Source organism: Ranitomeya imitator, chromosome 7, assembly GCF_032444005.1.
Source record: "Ranitomeya imitator isolate aRanImi1 chromosome 7, aRanImi1.pri, whole genome shotgun sequence".
NCBI classification, from domain to species: Eukaryota; Metazoa; Chordata; class Amphibia; order Anura; family Dendrobatidae; genus Ranitomeya; species Ranitomeya imitator.
Genome location: NC_091288.1, coordinates 64,149,762 through 64,170,838, shown reverse-complemented (window position 1 = coordinate 64,170,838; position 21,077 = coordinate 64,149,762). Strand labels below are relative to the sequence as shown.

The 21,077-nt window shown below is 42.3% G+C and overlaps 1 protein-coding gene across 2 annotated transcripts in view; it reads left to right on the top strand.

The window, feature by feature from the left end:
- The first annotated feature begins 4,638 nt into the window (after window positions 1-4,638).
- The window catches only part of LOC138644709 (putative methyltransferase DDB_G0268948), a 103,722-nt gene continuing 87,283 nt past the window's right edge, over window positions 4,639-21,077 (top strand). For both annotated transcript variants that reach the window (XM_069733393.1, XM_069733392.1), the window contains exon 1: window positions 4,639-4,653. The gene's annotated coding sequence lies outside the window, so the exon portion shown is untranslated. The remainder of the gene's footprint in view (window positions 4,654-21,077) is intronic.

Here is a 21,077-nt window from a genome sequence, read left to right as displayed (position 1 = left end):
TACAGCGACACCTCATTTGTATAATTTTTTTATGTTTTGGCGCTTTTATACGATAAAAACTATTTTACAGAAAAAATAATTATTTTTGCATCGCTTTATTCTCAGGACTATAACTTTTTTATTTTTTTGCTGATGATGCTGTATGGTGGCTCGTTTTTTGCGGGACAAGATGAAATTTTCAGCGGTACAATGGGAATTAATATCGGTCTTTTTGATCGCGTGTTATTCCACTTTATGTTCGGCGCTATGATAATAAAGCGTTGTTTTTTGCCTCTTTTTTTTCTTACGGTGTTTACTGAAGGGGTTAACTAGTGGGCCAGTTTTATAGGTCGGGTCGTTACGGACGCGGCGATACTAAATATGTGCACTTTTATTGTTTTTTTTTTATTTAGATGAAGAAATGTATTTATGGGAATAATATTTTTTTTTTTTTTTTCATTATTTAGGAATATATATATATTTTTTTTTTACACATTTGGAAAAAATTTTTTTTTACTTTTTTATTTTGTCCCAGGGGGGGACATCACAGATCAATGATCTGACAGTTTGCATAGCACTCTGTCAGATCACTGATCTGACTTGCAGCACTGCAGGCTTCACAGTGCCTGCTCTGAGCAGGCTCTGTGAAGCCACCTCCCTCCCTGCAGGACCCGGATCCGCGGCCATCTTGGATCCGGGCCTGGAGCATTCAGGGAGGGAGGTAAGACCCTCGCAGCAACGCGATCACATCGCGTTGCTGCGGGGGGCTCAGGGAAGCCCGCAGGGAACCCCCTCCCTGCGCGATGCTTCCCTGTACCGCCGGCACATCGCGATCATGTTTGATCGTGGTGTGCCGGGGGTTAATGTGCCGGGGGCGGTCCGTGACCGCTCCTGCCACATAGTGCCGGATGTCAGCTGCGATAAGCAGCTGACACCCGGCTGCGATCGGCGGCGCTCCCCCCGTGAGCGCTGCCGATCGCATATGACGTACTATTCCGTCCATGGGAATTAAGGCCCACCCCACATGGACGGAATAGTACGTCTAATGGCAGAAAGGGGTTAATGATACCATTTTGAGATGATGTTTTGATCACCTCTAATTGCATTTCATTGCAATGTTGAGGAGGACAAAAAAAATGTAACTCTGGCTTTTTGATTAATTTTTTTCCTTGCTACACTGTTTACTGATCGGATTAAGTTTTTCATATTTCGGTGGATCAAGCAAATTCTGAATTCGGCTATACCAAATATGTGTTTTTTTTCCATAGTTATATTTTCAATGGGGCAAAATGAAGGTGATTTGAAGTTGTGGGTTTTTTTTTTTATAATTTTAAAAGTGGACTTGAAGATGCGATCATCTTATTGCTTGTGCTATACATAGCAGTGCTTCAGAAATGCCACAAGCCGACTTTCACAGGAAAATCAAAATGACGGGTCATCAACAGACTCCTGATTTTCTTGACAACATATCCGCTCACTGCGATCATGTCACAAGCGTGCTGATGGGACAGTACTAGTATAAACGTGGAAGTTAAGGGGGTTTTACAAGTTGGGGGAGGGGGAATTGAGGGGCCGTTATTAATTTGTAGGGGCACTTGGGGCATTGCTTATTGTTAAGGTTAAAACTCTTGGGGAATTATATTATAGAGGCACTTAGGGTATTATAACAATTACAGGTGTACACTGATAGGAAGGTGTGGAGAAATGCTGCAAAATCAGAATTCTGAATGACCAAAATAGAAACCTAAATCAAATGAATATTTAGTGGGACCACACTTTGCTTGTCCCAAACATCTTAGAGAGCTAGCTACAGATCTTCTCTTGATATCGCTTGCACAAATTCAATGGTCTTTTCATAAAATCTCAGACAGACTCAATAATGTTGAGATCAGCATTCTGTGGATGCCATATCTTCACTTCCAGGACTTCTTTTCTCTTCTTTAGGCTATGTCCACATTTTCAGTATTTGGTCAGTATTTTTCATAAGTATTTGTAAGCCAAAATCAGGAGTGAGGAGTTTGCGAAAAAGTATGATATAAACACTTGCACCACTTCTGCATTTTTCGCCCACTTCTGGTTTTGGCTTACAAATACTAATGTAAAATAGTGACCAAATACTCAACGTGTGCACGTGGCCCTATACTGAAGATCGTTCTTAATGACATTGCCTGGATATTTGAAGCTGTTGCCCTACTGCAGAATACATTTGGAGGCAATACCTGATAGTATTGCATATTGGATAATAATAAATGGATAACCTTGGGGGTTGTAAGTGCAGTGGTCAGCCAAGAAAACTTAGTGCAGTAGAAAAAAGACACATTACGCCAAAATGTCCAACAGAGCCATCGGCTCAGAAATAGCAGTAACCAGTGGGAAGCAGCTACAGCCACTTATTGTTCTGAGATGTCACAACTGGTCTTCAAGAATGACTTGCAGCAAATAACCATACTTTTTATATGACAACACAGCAAAGTGACTCAACCATGAAAGCATAGGAACTGGGGTGCAGAAAAATTGTAGCAGGTACTCTGGACTGATGTGTAGAAATGTACACTATTTGACTGTAACAGAAAGCAGATTGTTTGCTGAAGAACTTGAGATTGGTACAATAATGAATATCTGCAGGCAATAGTGAAGCATTGCAGAGGTTCTTTGCAAGTTTGAGGCTGGTTTTTAGCAATGAAGGTGGGAAATTGGTCAAGGGTAATAGTGTTCCCAATGCTGAGAAATTCGGGAAGATACTTATCCATACTGCAATACAATCGAGGAGTTGTCTGGCTCTAAATTTATTTTGCAGCATTAAAATGACTCCAAGCATACATCCAATGTCATTAAGAACTAACTTCAGCATAGAAAAAAAAAAGAACAACGCTCGTCAATCTCACATTCGGCATAAACCTTACACATTCTTGTTCGGATTCACCAGCATTTTCATCAAAATCGGAAAAATTTGGCCAAAGTTTGGTAAATGATAGAATTTCCACTAATGCTTTTTAACCCCTTTCCGACATTGGGCATAAATGTACGCCGATGTCAGGCACCCTCCCTTTGATGTGGGCGCTGGCGTTGAGCCCACATCTCTCCAGACACGTCAGCTGTTTTTAACAGCTGACATGTGCCCGTAAGAGCCGCAGGTGGCTATTAACCCGATAAATGCCACGGACAGTGGCATTTAACTTGCGCTTCTGGCAATTGTGACTCCTAGAGACCTCTATGGTTGTCACTGCTGGCTTGCTGTGAGCAGCACCCGGTGGTCGGCACTCTTCGAAAGTGAGCAATTCTGCTAAATAGAGGCGATCTGATCATTACTTGTATGTAGCAGAGCCAATTGGGTTATGGCAGCTTCCAGTCTCCCATGGAGACTATTGAAGCATGCCAAAAGTAAAAAAAATGTTTTAAAAAATATGTATAAAAAAAATAAATAAAAGTTCAAATCAACCTTTTTTCGCCCCATTCAAAATAAAACAATGAAAAAAATCAAACATACACATATTTGGTAATGCCACTTTCAGAATTGCCCGATCTATCAATATAAAAAAAAGATTAACCTGATCGCTGATGGTCCCCTGACGTTGTTGTCTATGCATTTGGTTTGGCCTCCCATTGAATTCAAAGGGGGCTCGGATAAGTTCAGCGAACTGTCGGCAAGCTGGTGAACATTGTGAAATATTCCAAACCTAACCAAACCTTTAGCAGGTGTTTTGTTGTTGTCCTCAGTTATTTCTATTTTTAAAGGAGAGCTGTCACTCAGAGACAGGAGTTAAATACCTTGTAAAACTCCAAAGTTTCCACGATTCTGCTGCTATTTTCCATTTTGCGTTGCATCACTCCATTTGCTGCTTTTGGTAACAGTATGTGCAATCTATGAATGCAGACTAATTGAGTGCTTCTTAACAGTCTGGCGCTTTCACCCTTTCTTCCTAGAGGCAGCCAAATACAGCTTGTCAGCATCTGAGTCTCCTTGAACAGCTACTGAGGTGTGAGTGGCAGTATCTGGGATGAAAGCGCATTCCCCCAGAAAAGACTCTGAAAACATGCTCAGTTGGTCTACAACCAGAGAATTCACATAATGCGATTCAAAAGCAATAAATGTTAATATCTTTGAAATGGAGCAAAGCAGGGCAAAACAAGGGAAAAAAGCTGTGGAATCGGGGGAGTTGAAGGATGTTTTATGAGGTAGTTTAATTTTTGGAGCAACTGAGAGGTCTTTTTTTAAGGTGTTTTTATTGTTTCTGTTTACTTCTCTTTTTTTGATACTATAAAGATTTGTTGAGCAATATGAATTTGGATTGTGTTGTGCCATATCTTTAGTGTATAGCTTTATTTTGCTCATTATTGTGTTCACAGACTAGCAGCTCGCGTGCAGTGATTCTTCATCAGTGATGCCTATCTGTTCATGTTTCATAAGTAGCACCTGCCTCAGAAAGCCTCTACACATCACAGTTCCTGGAATTGTATCATGCCTGTGATGTTTTTTGTATCTATCATTCACTTGATAGTTCCAATTGCCTGCATGTCTTTTATAGATCCACCCAGTTAATTTCGTAGAATTCTGTGTCCCTCCTTTGCCCACCCAATTGGCTTGCTTTGCTTTCTGATGTGGTTGAACTAAGGTGCTATAAAAGGAAAGAGGTGGGTAAAAAAATAGGATTTGAAAGAAGACGTTCAATAACTGTAAGTAATTAACTTTACCTTACTTTTTATTATTCATTACTGTTTTTTGCTGGATTGGATAATGGATAGGAGGATTAAAGGTTTCCTTCAATGTACAGTATGGATCAGGCAAAACAAGCATGAAACTGGGTTAACGTAATAATTAGCAGTGGAAAGGGTTCTATGAAAAGAAATAACTCTCCTGTATCTGTACTTCCAAGCAAAATGTACAAATTTTGTAATGATTCAAGGTTGTATGTCACAGAAATGGCCATCCTAGTGGAGATGGCTCTACCAACAGCTGTAAGAATAACCTAGCTGGTAGCCAGGAAGGTGGTATGGTAGGTCGGGTAAAACAGTTGTATATATATTGCATTCTATAATAAGGAAAATAGAATAAATTGTCGCCAACACTGATTAACCAAATGATTTGCTGTATCCCGGTGCCAGGATTTGGCATTTTCTGGAACGGGCTAATAATTTACTGCCGGGACTGGTGATGATCCAGCAGTCATGGTCCATGTGTGAGTAAATCAGAGAATAGGTGATAGGTGGAGGATCCTTAACAATAATGTTAAAGAATTAGGCTGCAAGCTGAAGGCAAGAACCTTTAAAGGGTTTCTTAGCGAAAATAAAATACATTTAAATAATACAACATTTACTAAATACCTTTATTTAGCAAAGAATGAGCAAAAAAAAAGTCATCTTTATTTAGTGAACTGTCAGGATTTTAAATATATCAGCTCCCATAGTGGTTTTGCAGCTGTGATATTTTAGGAGGGGCTGCGTACAGATGTCAGGTGCGAGCAGCATCCTTCAGGTATCGTGAGCACATGTTCCTCTATTTACTGAACCTGACAGGACAAGCGGATGAGAGGAGCAACGACTAAAACAGAAGATAACTTTTCTTTGCCTGAGAACATTCTGATAGGTTTACTGGGTGACAGGAGGACGGAGCTGATGGACAAACAAAACAAACTGTCCTCGGCTGTCCTGGACATTTCTGTTCAGTGACAGAATCCTCTCAGAATTGTGAGTAAAAATGTAAGTTGCACGGTACGTGCTGTCACCTGTATGATACACTGTATATGCTGTCACATGTGTGTACCATATTTTTCAGACAAGACGCACTTTTTTCTCCCAAAATTTGGGAGGAAAATGGGGGTGCGTCTTATAATTCAGATGTAGCTTACCTTGAGGGGAGGCGGCAGCGAAGTGGGGTCACAGGAGACGGGGTTGCCACTGCAGGAAGCCGGCGGTGGCAGGAGAGGGGGGATGCTGCGGGCTTTCGGATGGGAGGTGGTGTTCCAGCAGTGCGAGGCAGGAGCCACTGATCTCCAAGCAGTGAACTTGAGGAAAATGTAGATCAGGAAGATTTAAATCTCAGTTGAATGATGAGCTGAGATCTCAATCTGCGTATTTGCTGCCTCCAGTGGCCATTTTCCTGAGCGCCACTACCAGAAAATCAATGTGCAGAGCAGGGACTCCGCTCATGACTTGCACCACCGACATGTTCTTGAAACCAACTACCACGATATAAATGCTCCAGCCTCGCACCGCCAAGACACCTCCTAACCCAAGCCCAGAGCCAGTAGCATGTGGTACAGTCAACGTTCTGCTATAACGGAGATAACGGCTTACAGGTATTTGAATTAAGCTGTAAGGTGGGCTCCTAGAATCAATTCCTCCTGTGGGCCCAAGACACCCCAGTGTAACCTTGATTATGAGGAAGTTGAACCCTTGTGGGTAGGAATTACGAAAATAGGTAAAGACTGTGGGCTGATTCATTCCTTCATTTGCCCTTTTTTTCTGTATCATTTGTGGTGTTTTTTGTATTTTTTGTTTAATCCATAGATTAAACATTGCATAAGCTGAGGGGTCAGCTGCATGATCATATGGCGTGGTCTGCATCGGCTGCTACAATACTGATTAGAGGTCTTAACTAACCAGATATTAACTTGGGTCATGGTGCTTCAATTGCTCTGGGGTGAAAATTCCTCAGCTGATGTAGGATATTTTTGTGGACAGTTTGTGGATGAACTGACATGAAGCAATGCTCTTTTACAGCATATCTTGTCATTTCTAACAATGCAGAACATATTAGAAATGTCACTGTTTGCAAAAACTTTGGTACCAATGGCCACAATATATTTTCAGTTTGCTTATAAACACATACTCAGTTGGGGAGGGCAAAACACTTTTAAAAAACACAATTTACCTAGTTTGAAGGATGCACTTCAACTCTTCAAGACATTGACTAAGAACAGCTAGTTTCAGAATATGGAATACAAATGATGATGACGATGAGAGCACTTTAGAAGGGAATCTGTCAGCAGGATTTAACCTCGAAATCTATTTATGTATACATGTAGCTCTTTAAAAGACAATTGCAGCTCTATATTGCCAGTCGTTCCTTGGTAAATAGGAAATCAATATTTGAATTAATATGCAAATGAGGCTGAAGAGCTACTGTAGATCTGAAGCCTCTGTCACTCGAACTTTATTCCCTGTCCAGAACAGCATCCTGCTTAACATGACTGCCTCTATGCTGTGTGCCTTCATGCAAAGGAACTGTCCGTCAAGCAGGAGGAGGTGGCACTGGGTGGGGAGTGGAGCTTTAGTGGCAGAGGTTTCAGATCTAGTAATTCAGTCTTATTTGCAGATCCATAAAAAAAAAGACAAAAATGAACAGCACTGGGGTACTAAATCACCACTTCTCAGACACAGATCCACAGCAATCTGAACTCCGCAGTAAAATAACAGCTGGTAATGGTGCTTACACAAATTCTGGATGCCGCCGAATGAACAATATAAAGAATAAAAGTGTAGCACTCACCAGCATGAGGATAAATCTAAAAGTCCTTTATTCACATGCGTGCCAAAGGTGTTAACAGGTTCCTACAGACTGTTCAATGTGCAAGTAGCCTATGTGTTTCTGGTTCTATAATTGTTATCTTGTTTCAACAAGACTAGGGAGCCCACCACTCCTTATGGGTCATTTGCATCAAAGCTGTTCCATCCAGCATGCCCACATGGATATTCCCTCTCTGAACCCTGCTTATACAGGTACTATACAGATGATCAGGTTTTTAAATACATCAGCTAGGGATTATATACATTAGTTAGGACTGCTCTATATGGGTATACCTTGACGATTGGTGGAGCAGCTTAGTATACATTTTTTTTGCAAAAAAATGTATCAACTAAATACCCTGTTTTTTCCATCTTTTGACTAGCACTTGCTTATTACTGTGTTTTTTTTACAACAGAGTATTTTTGACCTCACTGTGCTCTTTCGTGTCTTCAAGTTTCTTGATGGTGTGTGAACAGGTTCCTACAGACTTGTTCAATGTGCAAGTAGCCCATGTGCTTCTGGTTCTATAAATTGTTCTCTTGTTTCTACAAGACTAGGGAGTCCACCACTCCTTATGGGTCATTTGCATCAAAGCTGTTCCATCCAGCATGTCCACATGGATATTCCCTCTCTGAACCCTGCTTATACAGGTACAATACAGATGATCAGGTTTTTAAATACATCAGATAGGGATTATATACATTAGTTAGGACTGCTCTATATTGTATACCTTGACGATTGGTGGAGCAGCTTATTATACATTTTTTTGCAAAAAAACGTATCAACTAAATACCCTGTTTTTTCCATCTTTTGACTAGCACTTGCTTATTATTGTGATTTTTTTTACAACAGAGTATTTTTGACCTCACTGTGCTCTTTTGTGTCTTCAGACTGCAAAATGTGTTTGTCAGGGCACTGTTGCAGGATATCCTGGGGCTAGGGGCTCCTTTCCTATCCCTAAAGCTAGGGGAGCCCTGGCTATCGCTGCTCCCTGGATTACTTTGAATGGTGAAGACACCGGGGCCACATGCCTTGCTGAACTCCTTAAACAAACCTTATATGTCCCCTCCTTCACCCAGGTAAGTGAGGAGATGTAGTGTACAAGAATACATAAAACCAGACTATCAAGGGAAGACATACAGGGATAGATGAAAATACCAATTATACAAATATGCACTCAAGAAAATCAGAGTGCAACACCGGGATGTAAAGGAAGGAAGAACCAAATAGGAGAGGCTGAGGATATGCACGCTGACAAATCACCAGGCAAGAGTCTTCTGAACAACACTCAAAACGTCTCCTCAAACAACCAACACCTCCAACTCCAGAACCATATTGTATGAAATTAACACTGGCACCCAGATTGCTATGGGTGAGTATATATAGCAGAGAGGAAAGGCCAAAAGTGAACAGTCACTCAAGGCAGGAAAGCTCCTGGAGCTCTCAACTGAACAGATTATCCCCTGCATTGTTTAATATGATGGTGAAGTGTTTCCAATCAGTGCAAGAGTATGTGAAATCAGACGCTGTGGTCTTCTAGCTCATCTCTGTCACCGTAAACCCATGACAGTATTCCTATAGGTGATAAGCATAGATGACAAAACTAGCATCTCCACAAGAGAAATTGACATGCTACTGTCTTGAAAGGAACGCCGCATGTCAGTGTCCATGGGAGGTCCACAGGCTGGCATCCACACATAGTGGACATGGGATTTCTAGAAATCCCATCCACAGTGCTGTAACATCTGGACGCGGTTTGACCCTGTGTAAATAAAAAGCGTTAAACCTGACACAATTCCTGATTGTGGGACTGTACTATCAAGATACAGCTGTCGGGTGACCCGGGACCCGGGCCTCCTCCCCTGATCCTAAAACCAGGGGGTGCCCTAGCTCACCCTGCTCCCCGGGATACTTCAGATGGCAAAGATGCCGGGGCCTCCATCCTTGCCTTATCTGCTGAGTTAGCTGTCTGTTCTCTTCCCCCACCCAGGTAAGAGGGGGCACTACTGTGTACCGTAGTACACCAACCTGACAAACAAGGCAACACAAATGAGGGTTAACATAAAGCTCCAGGCATACAAAATATTCACTCACATGTAACAGAGGAAAGCACCGGGGTGAGAAGTTAGGGGAATAAACCAAAATAGAGAAGGATAGGGAGTTGCCACACATACAAACCAAGTCACAGATAACTCCTTCAACTCTCCTTCTCATATGTACTCCTCTCCCACTGTTAGTCATGCAGCAAATGCTAGATCTGACAAGGATTTGTAACAGAGCCCAGATTATAAAGGGGAAAGGAAGGAGGGGCTACTGAGCCCAGCTGTGAACACAGGGATTTCCAACATGGCTGATTAACCCCTGTTCTGCTACAAGAAATTAACACATTTAAAATGAAGGAGAAATACTTCTCAGTGCTGGAGTAGGAGCAATCAGACGCTGCGATCTTCTGGCTCTACACTGTCATGGTAACCCCATGACACATATCGTCAGATTTTTACTGGCAGCCAAGCAGTGGAGATTTCACTGCATGCAATGGAGCATTGTCTTGCAGAAAAATCTTGGTTTTCTTGGAAGATGCAGACTTTTTCCTGTACATTTGCTTGAAAAATATGTCTTCTAAAAACAGGCAGTAGATTTGGGAGTTGCTTTTGGCTCCATCTTCAACCCAAAAAGGGTCAACTAGAGTCGAAGTGGAGTTCTTGTAAAAGGGTAATCATCTTTAGAGCTACTAAGTTACCACGAACAGGCTTGGACTTAGCTATTCCATTTTCCAGATCCCAGCAGTTGCCTCGCTATTTCCCTTTAACCCTTATTCAGGGATCTGGACTTAACAGGGAACCCTAAGCTAAGGTCACAGTGTTAGCTGCTGTTTGGTGGTATGAGCAGGCAAGAAGAATGGTCTGATAGCTAGGTAAGAACAGGGACAAAATCGTAAGGCAGGAAAATAGAAAAAAAAACAAGCCTAGGTCAAAATCAGGAATATATACTGGGAATTAAAGCAGTATAGTAGGCTGTTCACTTAAGCTAGTCAAATTATAACAGGAGGTTTTAGGAACTTAAATAGCTTTCATCCCCACCAAGGCCAAAGAAGAGGAAGCAACACTGCTAAAAGTTAACTTTTGATCTCCAAGTGTCATGCCCTCAGCCGCAGGTCCGGTCTCCGCTGCGCAGGGAGACCAGCGCCTATTACACAGCTTTACTTACCCTGTCCGTGGCTCCAGACGTTCAGCGGCTCCTTTCTCTGCTAAGAACCTGCGTCCTCTTGGCAGGCCTCCTGAAAATGCTCTTAGGAGCCGCGCCCCGCTTCCTGCACATACTTAAAACAGCAGGGCACCTGTTCGCTATTAGGGCTCTCTGTGCTTTATGCTCTGTGCATAAAAAGCACCCTCCCCTTAAGGGAGGTGCCTGGGCAACGTGTTCATTCTCTGGATAGTTGCCCCAGCTTCAGGCCACACTCTGCTGTGCTCTGCACCTTAATTATACCTCTATTTTCACAGAGTCCTCTTCTGGCAATTCCCATCCTGGACTTCTCTGGTCTCTCTGGTTCCCACTCCAAGTTGTCTTGCCTCTCCTCACGGAACCCCCTTGACCCAGCTACCAGTGGGATCAACCTTTCTGGACTTCATGGAGCTTCTGGGATTCTCTCCACCAGCAGGCCCAAGTATTCTACTGTGTTGAAAGTTTGTCAGTATGGGTCGTCCTCTGGTCCTGCTTTCGTGGCATTCAGGCCATCTGGTGTTGTGACGGGGGAATCCCTGTATAGGGGTGCACCTAGCCCGGTGCTCCACTACGTGGTACAGTGTTGTGATCCAGAGGTTCTTTCCCTCTGACACCATTTTCCTTTTTGTTGTTACCTTGTTAATAAATATCATTTGGTTTATGAGATCCACTCTCCTGTCTTTTGAGTATCGGGTATACAGCCGCCACTGCACCATCAGTGGTCTAGTGAGTCCACTATACCTTGTCCCACCCTGTGGGCGTTACACCAAGCATGAACGGAACTACACGTCCCAGGGGACACAGAACTTGAATAGTTGCCTTGCATCACCTGCAACAAGAGTGCGGAACCACATGCTGCCAGATGCAGAGACAGGATGTGCAGGCACCAATTGAGATGGCACTGTATCCCACTCTTTTACAAAGGGCCTCCGGACACTTAGTGCCAGGTTAATCAGGAAAACATTAATTTGATTTTTTGATCAGATAGACGGCATCTCTGATCTTTCTACAGGGCCATAATCCTTTCAATGAACAAGATATTGAAGAGATCCTCTCACAGCCTGAGAGACGAAGATCTTTTGTACTTCGTACTCAAGACTGCCCATGACCAGGATGAGAGAAAGAGGATTACTGATAGGGTGAACAGGCGAATGATATATCTTGAGCAGGGATTTATGGAATATGTTGGGTATACAAAATGTAAAGGGGAGTTTTAAATGTAAGCCGAGAGGGTTGATGATCTCAATTTCATATGGCCCAATGAGTTTGGGCCCTAGCTTACCGGAGGGAACCTTAAGTGTAAGATTTCTGGTGGACAACCACACCTGGTCCCAAACTCTAAAACAAGGTCCATCAGAGCATTGCTTATTGGCAGAAGAAGCCTGTCTATTCTTTGCCTTCCCTGGGTTTTCTCTGAACTCAGACCAAATTAGTCTCGGTTTGCCTACGGTTTTTCTGACCTCAGAGATGTCCAATTTAGAACTCTTAAAGGAACCAAAGTGAGGGAGATATTCAAACTTGCAGAGGTCTTAATAGATTCTTTATGCTGATTGTTTATAGTGAATTGGCTAAGGGCAAATTTTCTAACCAGTCAGACTGATGGTCAGAGATTTAACACCAAAGAAACTGCTTGAGTGTCTAATTAGCATGTTCAGTCTGACCATTAGTCTCTGGGTGGTAGGCTGATGAAAAGCACAATTGTATTTTGTTTTTTTTTAACAGAATGTCCGCCATAATTTGGAAACAAACGGAGTTCCTCAATCGAAAACATTTTCAGGAATCCCATGTAGACATACAATGTGTTACATACACAACTTACTTAAGATTTTAAAGTTAGACAACCCAGCCAAAAGAAGAAAATTCGACTATTTGCAAAATGTGTCCACAACTATCCAAATAGCAGCCTTCCCTTCTGGTGGTGGGAGGTCAGTAAAAAAAAAGTACATGGAGAGATGGGTGGCAAGGGCTTTTTGGAATTGGTACGGTCTGGAGGAGTCCAACAGGACAGGTTCGGAGCCTTTTGGCTCAGCCGCACATATCACTTAAAGTCTCAAACTACAGTTGACCACCAAACATACCTGGCCACAAGTGAAATCGTATTATTAATCTTTGGGGGGTCTGCAAGAACTGAGTCATGGCATTCTTGTAAAATTCATGGATGGAACTGAGGAGGAACAAATAATTTTTAGTTGGGAACTTTTGGGATCTATGAATCAGAGGAGATCTAGGAAAACAGAAGACACCATGATACTTCTGGGAAGAATAGGAACTGATTCAGGGTCCTCAGACTGAGATGGACAGAAACTACTAGAGAGTGTATACTTTTAGTACCAAAATCAAATCTTGAAAAGAGCACAGCCCTAGAGTTGAGTCTTTCAGCTGATTATAAGTAAGTCAGATCTTTGTGTACCTAGCTATTTGGCACCTTCGATGAAGTGGTGCCATTCCTCAAATTGCTAACAATTCACAATTAACAATGCCAGAATGCTTTTCTCCAAGAGAAAATTTCTGTGAAAAGAAGGCACAAACAGTAAACAAAGTTGAGTGAGAGATGGAGTACCTTGTGAAAGCACCAGTTCCACTCCAATCTCAGAGACATAGACCTCCATAATAAAAGAATGTTGTAGATTGGGTTATAAAAATGCAGAGTCACTTGAATAGTGTTCTTTTTTTTCAGTGAAGACATGGATAGACTCAGTCTGACAGTCAACCAAATCTGACTCCTTCTTAATCAAGTTAGTGAGTGGTTTAGCAATCTTGGAAAAATCTCTAATAAATTTGCAATAATAATTTGTAAACCCAAGCAAATGCTGCAAGGCTTTAAGGGACTTGTGATGTACCCAGTTTTTAATAGTTTGGACCTTAGAGTGGTCTATTTGGAAATCATTAGTGGACAAGAAATATACCTCCTGCACCAGAATTTCACGCTTTTCAGGTTTAGTAAATAGGGCATTGCTTCAGAATCTTTGGAGTACAGTACAAACACGTCAGATGTGTGACTTAATGTCAGATAAATAAACCAAGAAGTCATCCAGACAGACAACCACATATTCATAACCAATATCTCTGAATATATAAATTAGTAGCTCTCACTAGGGTGACAGCCTCCATCATTTCCAGCAGGGAGTCGGCTCTTTGTCTTAGGGTACCGTCACACTATACGATTTACCTACGATCACGACCAGCGATATGACCTGGCCGTGATCGTAGGTAAATCGTAGTGTGGTCGCTGGGGAGCTGTCACACAGACAGCTCTCCAGCGACCAACGATGCCGAGGTCCCTGGGTAACCAGGGTAAACATCGGGTAACTAAGCGCAGGACCGTGCTTAGTAACCCGATGTTTACCCTGGTTACAAGCGTAAAACTAAAAAAAAACAAACAGCACATACTTACATTCTGGTGTCCGTCAGGTCCCTTGCCGTCTGCTTCCCGCACTCACTGACTGCCGGCCGTAAAGTGAAAGTGAAAGCACAGCCACTGTGCTCTGCTTTCACTTTACGGCCGGCAGTCACAGTGCGGGAAGCAGACGGCAAGGGACCTGATGAACACCAGAATGTAAGTATGTGCTGTTTTTTTTTTTTTTAGATTTACGCTTGTAACCAGGGTAAACATTGGGTTACTAAGCGCTGCCCTGCGCTTAGTAACCCGATGTTTACCCTGGTTACAAGCGAACGCATCGCTGGATCGCATCGCTAGATCGCTAGATCGGTGTCACACACACCGATCTAGCGATGACAGCGGGAGATCCAGCGATGAAAGAAAGTTCTAAACGATCTGCTACGACGTACGATTCTCAGCAGGATCCCTGATCGCTGCTGCGTGTCAGACACAGCGATATCGTAACGATATCGCTGGAACGTCATGAATCGTACCGTCGTAGCGATCGAAATGGTATAGTGTGACGGTACCATTAGATCGGTCTGGAACGACCCATCACTAGAAGCTTCTATTCAGAACATGGCCCTTACTGAGGGCTTTGTATCTACAAAAGAGAAGGATTACTCATCTGTGCAGCGCTGCACAGTGTGAGTTCAACCGGTCAGTGTTCACGCTGTGCAATGATCCACTAATGAGAGCAGTGCAGGATTCTTGGCTCACCGCCTGGGAATAACAAGACAGATACCCAAATTTGTGACTTTCTCCCTGGACGGTTGGGAACTATGTATTAACCATCAGATATACAGTAGTTATAATCTGCAGGTTCATAGCATTAAAGAAGTGTCAGGTCACCTCGTTGAAAGTACAACTCCCTGGAGAAAACAAACTTTATTCATCCTGGAAGCTGCCGGCTGTCAGTCAAAGTGCCAGGTTGCGCTTACGGTACATCATAAGTCAGCAAGGAATTAAATATAGAGTCTTCAAAGATTAAATATATGGAAAATGCAAGGTATAAGTCATAATGAACAGAAATAGTCACACACATCATAAACTTTACAGATGTTTACAGAACATATCAGCTATCACACTCACCATTTGGGGCATTGACACACAGCGCTTTATTGATAATTTGCTTGGGCACCAGGAGTGCTTCATTAAGATTGAATCCTAGAAAAAAAGCAAAGTTAATATTTAGTGACTACTCATAAATCATAGATTATAGTTTTGCATTCACATATTATCTGCTACTTCACCAAAATTAAGGACCATACAGATTTTACAAAGTTTGGTGCTAAAGTACTTTTTTATATTTATATTAGTAAAAGAAAAAAGCTAAGTAGGCCGTGTGTAACTGAGCCTTACTACCCCTTACTAATGAGACTTTTTTCTGTCATATTGCATTTGGCATGTTGTTCAGTGGTTAGAGGTTATACTGTAATAATACTATAATATTAGTCATTATCATTAGATGATGCCACCTTTACTGTACATCTTTACTAATATTAATGGGCAGTCCTTAAAGGGTTTTTAAGCCTTAAGTCTGTAGTCACTTTATGTGACTGCAGGCTTTTGAATCTTCACACTGTGTGCACTGGGCAGCAGGCGTAGACCACAAGTATGTGATTTGCATACATGCAGCCATGAGCCAACAAGATAGGAGTGGTCTTGTACAATCCAAGTCTATTGACCAAGACCAGATACAGTTAGTGGGAATGTATCCAGAAGTAAGCAAATTGCATACTTGTGGTCACATGACTGCCCCCTCCTGGCACTGGAGAATCTTCATAGCATGCGGTGTGCACAATGTGAGGATTTACAAGTCTGTAATCACATAGCATCTAAATACCAGACAAAACCTTTAAGTGACAGTATCCTGCTTTGTAAGGAGCAATTGATCTCTACTCTTGGGTGCATAGAGTATTCAGTAACAGAAATGCTGCATGCTCACTGCATGTGGGTGAAATCCATGAAAGGTGGCATAGCAGCCACAATTAACCATAGATGCATAACAGGTTGTAGCCTCCAGAAATCTACAGCTGTTGGTCGGGTCAAAGCTGGCAGAAACTTTGAGTGCAACCTAAATCTGGTGGGCTTGTTCACAATTCCTGGCTGAGGACTGTTCAACTGCAGAGGTCTACATTATTCTAAGAGGGGAGCCACTCATACACACTGACAATTTGGTAAGGCCAAACATTTGGATCGAGAAAGAGTTGTCCTAGTAGTGGACAACCCCTTGAGAGAGTAACAAAACGTTTGATAATTATTTCTATTTTAACTCTCTGCAGGTCGTTGTGGTACTTTTCCTGAGATCCACATTGATTACTCAAAACACCTCTTAGAAGTGTGCAGCTCAGAAGGCTGGAGCGCTCAACTCTTGAAAGAGAGCTTGCACACAGCAGAGTACAGATTCAGTAGAAAACCTTGACTTTCTATTTTATCTGTACAAGCTCTCAGATGGGAGGCTGGGCGATCTTGCCTCCTCAGCTGCACACTTCTAAGCTGTCTTTTGAGCATGCCATGGAGATCTCTGAAACCAGACATTCACCAAACTGCACAGAATTAAAGTGCCTACAACATATTAACAATTATCTAAACTTTTCGCTACGCTTTAAGGTGGATCAATCACCGGATTACACAAAACAAGCTGCATATATTATTAAATAGATCTATTAAGTATGATAAGGCTGGTATGATTACTTAAATATTAAAATCAAACAGCCATTATGACATTGATTTTCAAAGACGATCTATAACCAGTCCAAAAATGGCAACTTTTTCTTTTCTTTTATTCTTACTGCTCTTGATTGATGAAGAAGTTTCCAAGCTCCTCACTTCTACTCAGCCTACAACCGGCAATAGTAACCCCATTCCTTCACCTCTCCTGCAGTCTCTCTCACCAGTGGTCACCACTCACCTGACTAAAATATTTAACCTCTCTCTTTCTTCAGGTATCTTTCCCTCCTCATTTAAACATGCCATCATTACCCCTTTACTTAAAAAGCCATCCGTGGACCAGAACTGCATGGCTAACTACAGACCTGTCTCTAACCTTTCCTTCATCTCTAAACTCCTGGAACGCTTGGTCCACTCCCGTCTAATCCGCTATCTCTCGGATAACTCTCTTCTTGACCCCTTACAATCTGGTTTCCGCTCTTTACACTCCACCGAAACTGCCCTCCCTAAAGTCTCTAATGATCTAATAACAGCTAAATCCAAAGGTCATTGCTCTCTGCTGATTCTCCTGGATCTATCTGCTGCATTTGATACTGTGGATCACCAGCTCCTTCTCACTATGCTCCGCTCCATAGGCCTCAAGGACACAGCCCTTTCCTGGTTCTCCTCCTACTTCTCTGGCGCTCCTTCACTGTATCTTTTGCCAGCTCTGCTTCCTCTCCTCGTACCCTTACTATCGGGGTTCCGCAGGGCTCAGTCCTGGGCCCCCTCCTTTTCTCTCTATACACTGCTCCTATTGGACAAACAATCAGCAGATTTGGGTTCCAGTACCATCTCTATGCTGACGACACCCAATTATACACTTCTTCCCCTGACATCACCCCCACTCTAATTCAAAATACCAAGGATTGTCTGTCTGCTGTCTCTAGCATCATGTCCTCCCTCTATCTGAAACTAAATCTCTCCAAAACTGAACTTCTTGTGGTTCTCTCCTCTACTAACCTCACTCTACCCAACATCGAAATTACCCTGGAGGGTTCAACCATAACTCCTAAGCAGCATGCCCGCTGTCTTGGGGTCATATTCGACACCGAACTTTCCTTTACTCCCTATATCCAATCACTCACTCGCTCCTGTCACCTGCATCTTAAAAACATCTCCAGAATCCGACCTTTTCTCACCTTTGAAACTGCTAAGACTCTTACTGTCGCCCTTATTCATTCCCGTCTGGACTACTGCAACTCTCTTCTGATCGGTCTCCCTCTTTCCAAACTTTCTCCTCTACAATCCATCTTGAATGCGGCAGCCAGGGTCATATTTCTGTCCAGCCGCTTCACCGATGCCTCCATCTTGTGCCAGTCATTACACTGGCTACCCATTCGCTACAGAGTCCAGTATAAACTCATCTCTCTCACCCACAAAGTTCTCCACAGTTCTGCACCGCCTTATATTATATCTCCTCTCTCATCTCCGTCTATCGCCCTATACGTGCCCTCCGTTCTACAAATGACCTAAGACTAACATCCCCCGTAATCCGAACCTCGCACCTCCGTCTCCAAGACTTCATGCGCGCTGCGCTAGCTCTCTGGAATGCACTTCTCCAGACAATCAGACTGATACCTAGCCCCGACCTATTCAAGCACGCTTTAAAAACCCATCTCTTCAAACAAGCCTACCACATCAACTACTCAGTAAACTAACTTTGTCCTGTTCCCTCCTTCCAAATATTATCTGCATGCGAATCTGCACCCTACTATTCATCTGTCTCCACACCCTCCATGCACACGATAACTGCACTTAATACTTGACTATTGCACTTAAACACACGGGCTGATGACCGGATCATGCAGCTTTATATGAAAATCCCTATTTATTATAATTGCCAGACCTGAAATAACAAGCACTTTCACCTATTGTGTCCCCCCATTTCATTGTAGATTGTAAGCTTGCGAGCAGGGACCTCACCCCTAATGTCACTGTTTAAATTGTCTTAACTTGTACTGAATTTATTGTCTTTACATGTTCCCGCTTAATTGTAAAGTGCTGCGGAATATGTTGGCGCTATATAAATAAAAAATTATTATTATTATTATTATGCAGTTCTTTTGTTTTCTAAAGCTGCCATACATTTCCAAAGATATAGGTCCTTTTTATTTAGTGCTAATTTTTATAGCCCTTTCCAAGAGGCGGTGCTTGTAGGATTCTGGGGGCATGTCTTTAGGCTGCTTTGCATTACCCTTTGTGCCATGCCCCCCAAAAATTTAGCTTTAGTTAAAATGCCCATATCTCTAGAATCATATGATGGATTTTAAGGAAACACAAAAAATGGAATTCTCAGGGTTGCAGCAAGAATAAAATAAGAACAAAAACTGGTTACATTTGACCAAATGACAGGTCCTGTTTAAAGATAAACATTTGTATGAGTTCAGGTAAAGAGAGAGCTCCTGGGGAGTCCCAGTGTATTCCATCTCCACCCACTCAGCTGCAGCTTATACTGTGCAGAGGGAGATCTCAGCAGCAGGGAGGCGGGACAATGAAAAGACGGGAGGAAGTAGAATCAGACTTTCACGATGGTTCATAAAGGATTATACAGTCATTCTGACATGGAATTAGAAAGCAATCACAGCATCCTAATCAGGTCTAAGATCTATCTAGTAATATATTACATTTTATTGTGAAATCTAGTGTCACTTCTACAGTGCAGTAAAGTACAACTGTTCTTTGCCTGATATTTTATTTATACGCTGCCATTTATCATCTAAGATCCTATGCGTTGAAGAAATACAGTTACCATGGGGATAATATAGTCACAGCTATCACACTGGGTGTTCCAGCATCGCAGGAGAATGTGATCTATAGCATCGCTCTGCCTAATTGGAGTGCAGACTGCTTGGCACAGCTATACACTGCAGAATCAGCCGAAATAGCAACAGAAAAACTGTAGAATTTCATACATTTTGCAGTAGCCCTGCAGACACTAAAGTGAATATTACAGCACTGAATACTTTTTTTATTTTATATATATTGTATTGTTCTCCTCTAATGTGTGGATCATGGGTCAGGATGCCTTAATAACTCCAACCTTCATGCAAATATATATATATTTTTTTAGAAATATGCAAGCCTATTAGTCTGGAAATCACTCAGTTACGACCTAGCTGCATCATTCTCTAACCACAGCAGCCTGCGCCCTGCAGCTTTACACCTTCCCTCTACTGCTTCACCTCTCTATAGAGTAGAGTATAAGTGCAGTGGGCAGGCGCTGCACTTACAGTTCTCCGGCCTCTCTTCCTTTTCCCATCTTGTTGCCTGCCTTGTATGAGTGACTGACAGATCTATGAAACATGAGTGACCTGATAGTCAGGGACATGAGGAGGGCAAAAGACGGGAATAAAGAGAGGGTGCAGAAGATCTGTAACTGCAGTGTCCGCCCCACTGCACTTGCAAATCATTGCCATATATAACGTCAACTATGGATTTCTGTAAAACAGCATAACGGAAGAAATGTAAGGATTTAATAAGCATGAGACCCCTTTATATTTACATGTTATTAGTTTGGATATAAAATCCTGATGATAGGTTCTCTTTAACTAATCTTAAAGAGTACCAGTCATAAAAAAAATGCTATTAACTTGCAGATATGGGGTTAATCTGCATGTTAATAGCGTTCTGACCCTGCTCTGAGCCAGCAATTAGACTCCCGCTGCCAGGAGGAAATTAACTTTATTTCTCCCGGTAGCATTTGTGTTTCTGTCAAAAGGGTTGCGCCGGCCCAGGCCCAGCACTGTCTGACAACCGGCCCTAATGCTGAGCCGTAGTCAGTCATTTTTGGAAAGCATTTACAGCCACCACTCTTTATGCACAGAGAGGTAACAGAACCTGTGCTGGCGTCATCCCTGTGACTAAAACCCAATGATGTTGGGAGCAATAAAGTTAATTTCCTCCTGGCATCTGGAGCCTAAGTTCCGGCGCAGGGCAGGTTCAGAATGCTATTAACCTACAAAAAAAGAGGTAAATCCAGCAGCCTCAGAAAATGGGAGAAGAAATGGGAAAATGAAAACATCACATTTAATTGTACAATTAAGAACAGGTAAGTAAAAAAAGGGAATAGACATTGGGTCTACGAGCTATCTATGCAACTCTTAATCCAAAAAAATATAACATGAAGGAGGAAAAGAGTAATTGGTGGTAATAAAATACAAAGGTCTTGGTCAAATAAACCAACAATGAATAATAATAACTGAAAATAAATAAGTTGTGCGTACATCAAAAACAGACAGCTTAGTGATGCCTAAGAACGAGTAGGAATTTTGATTA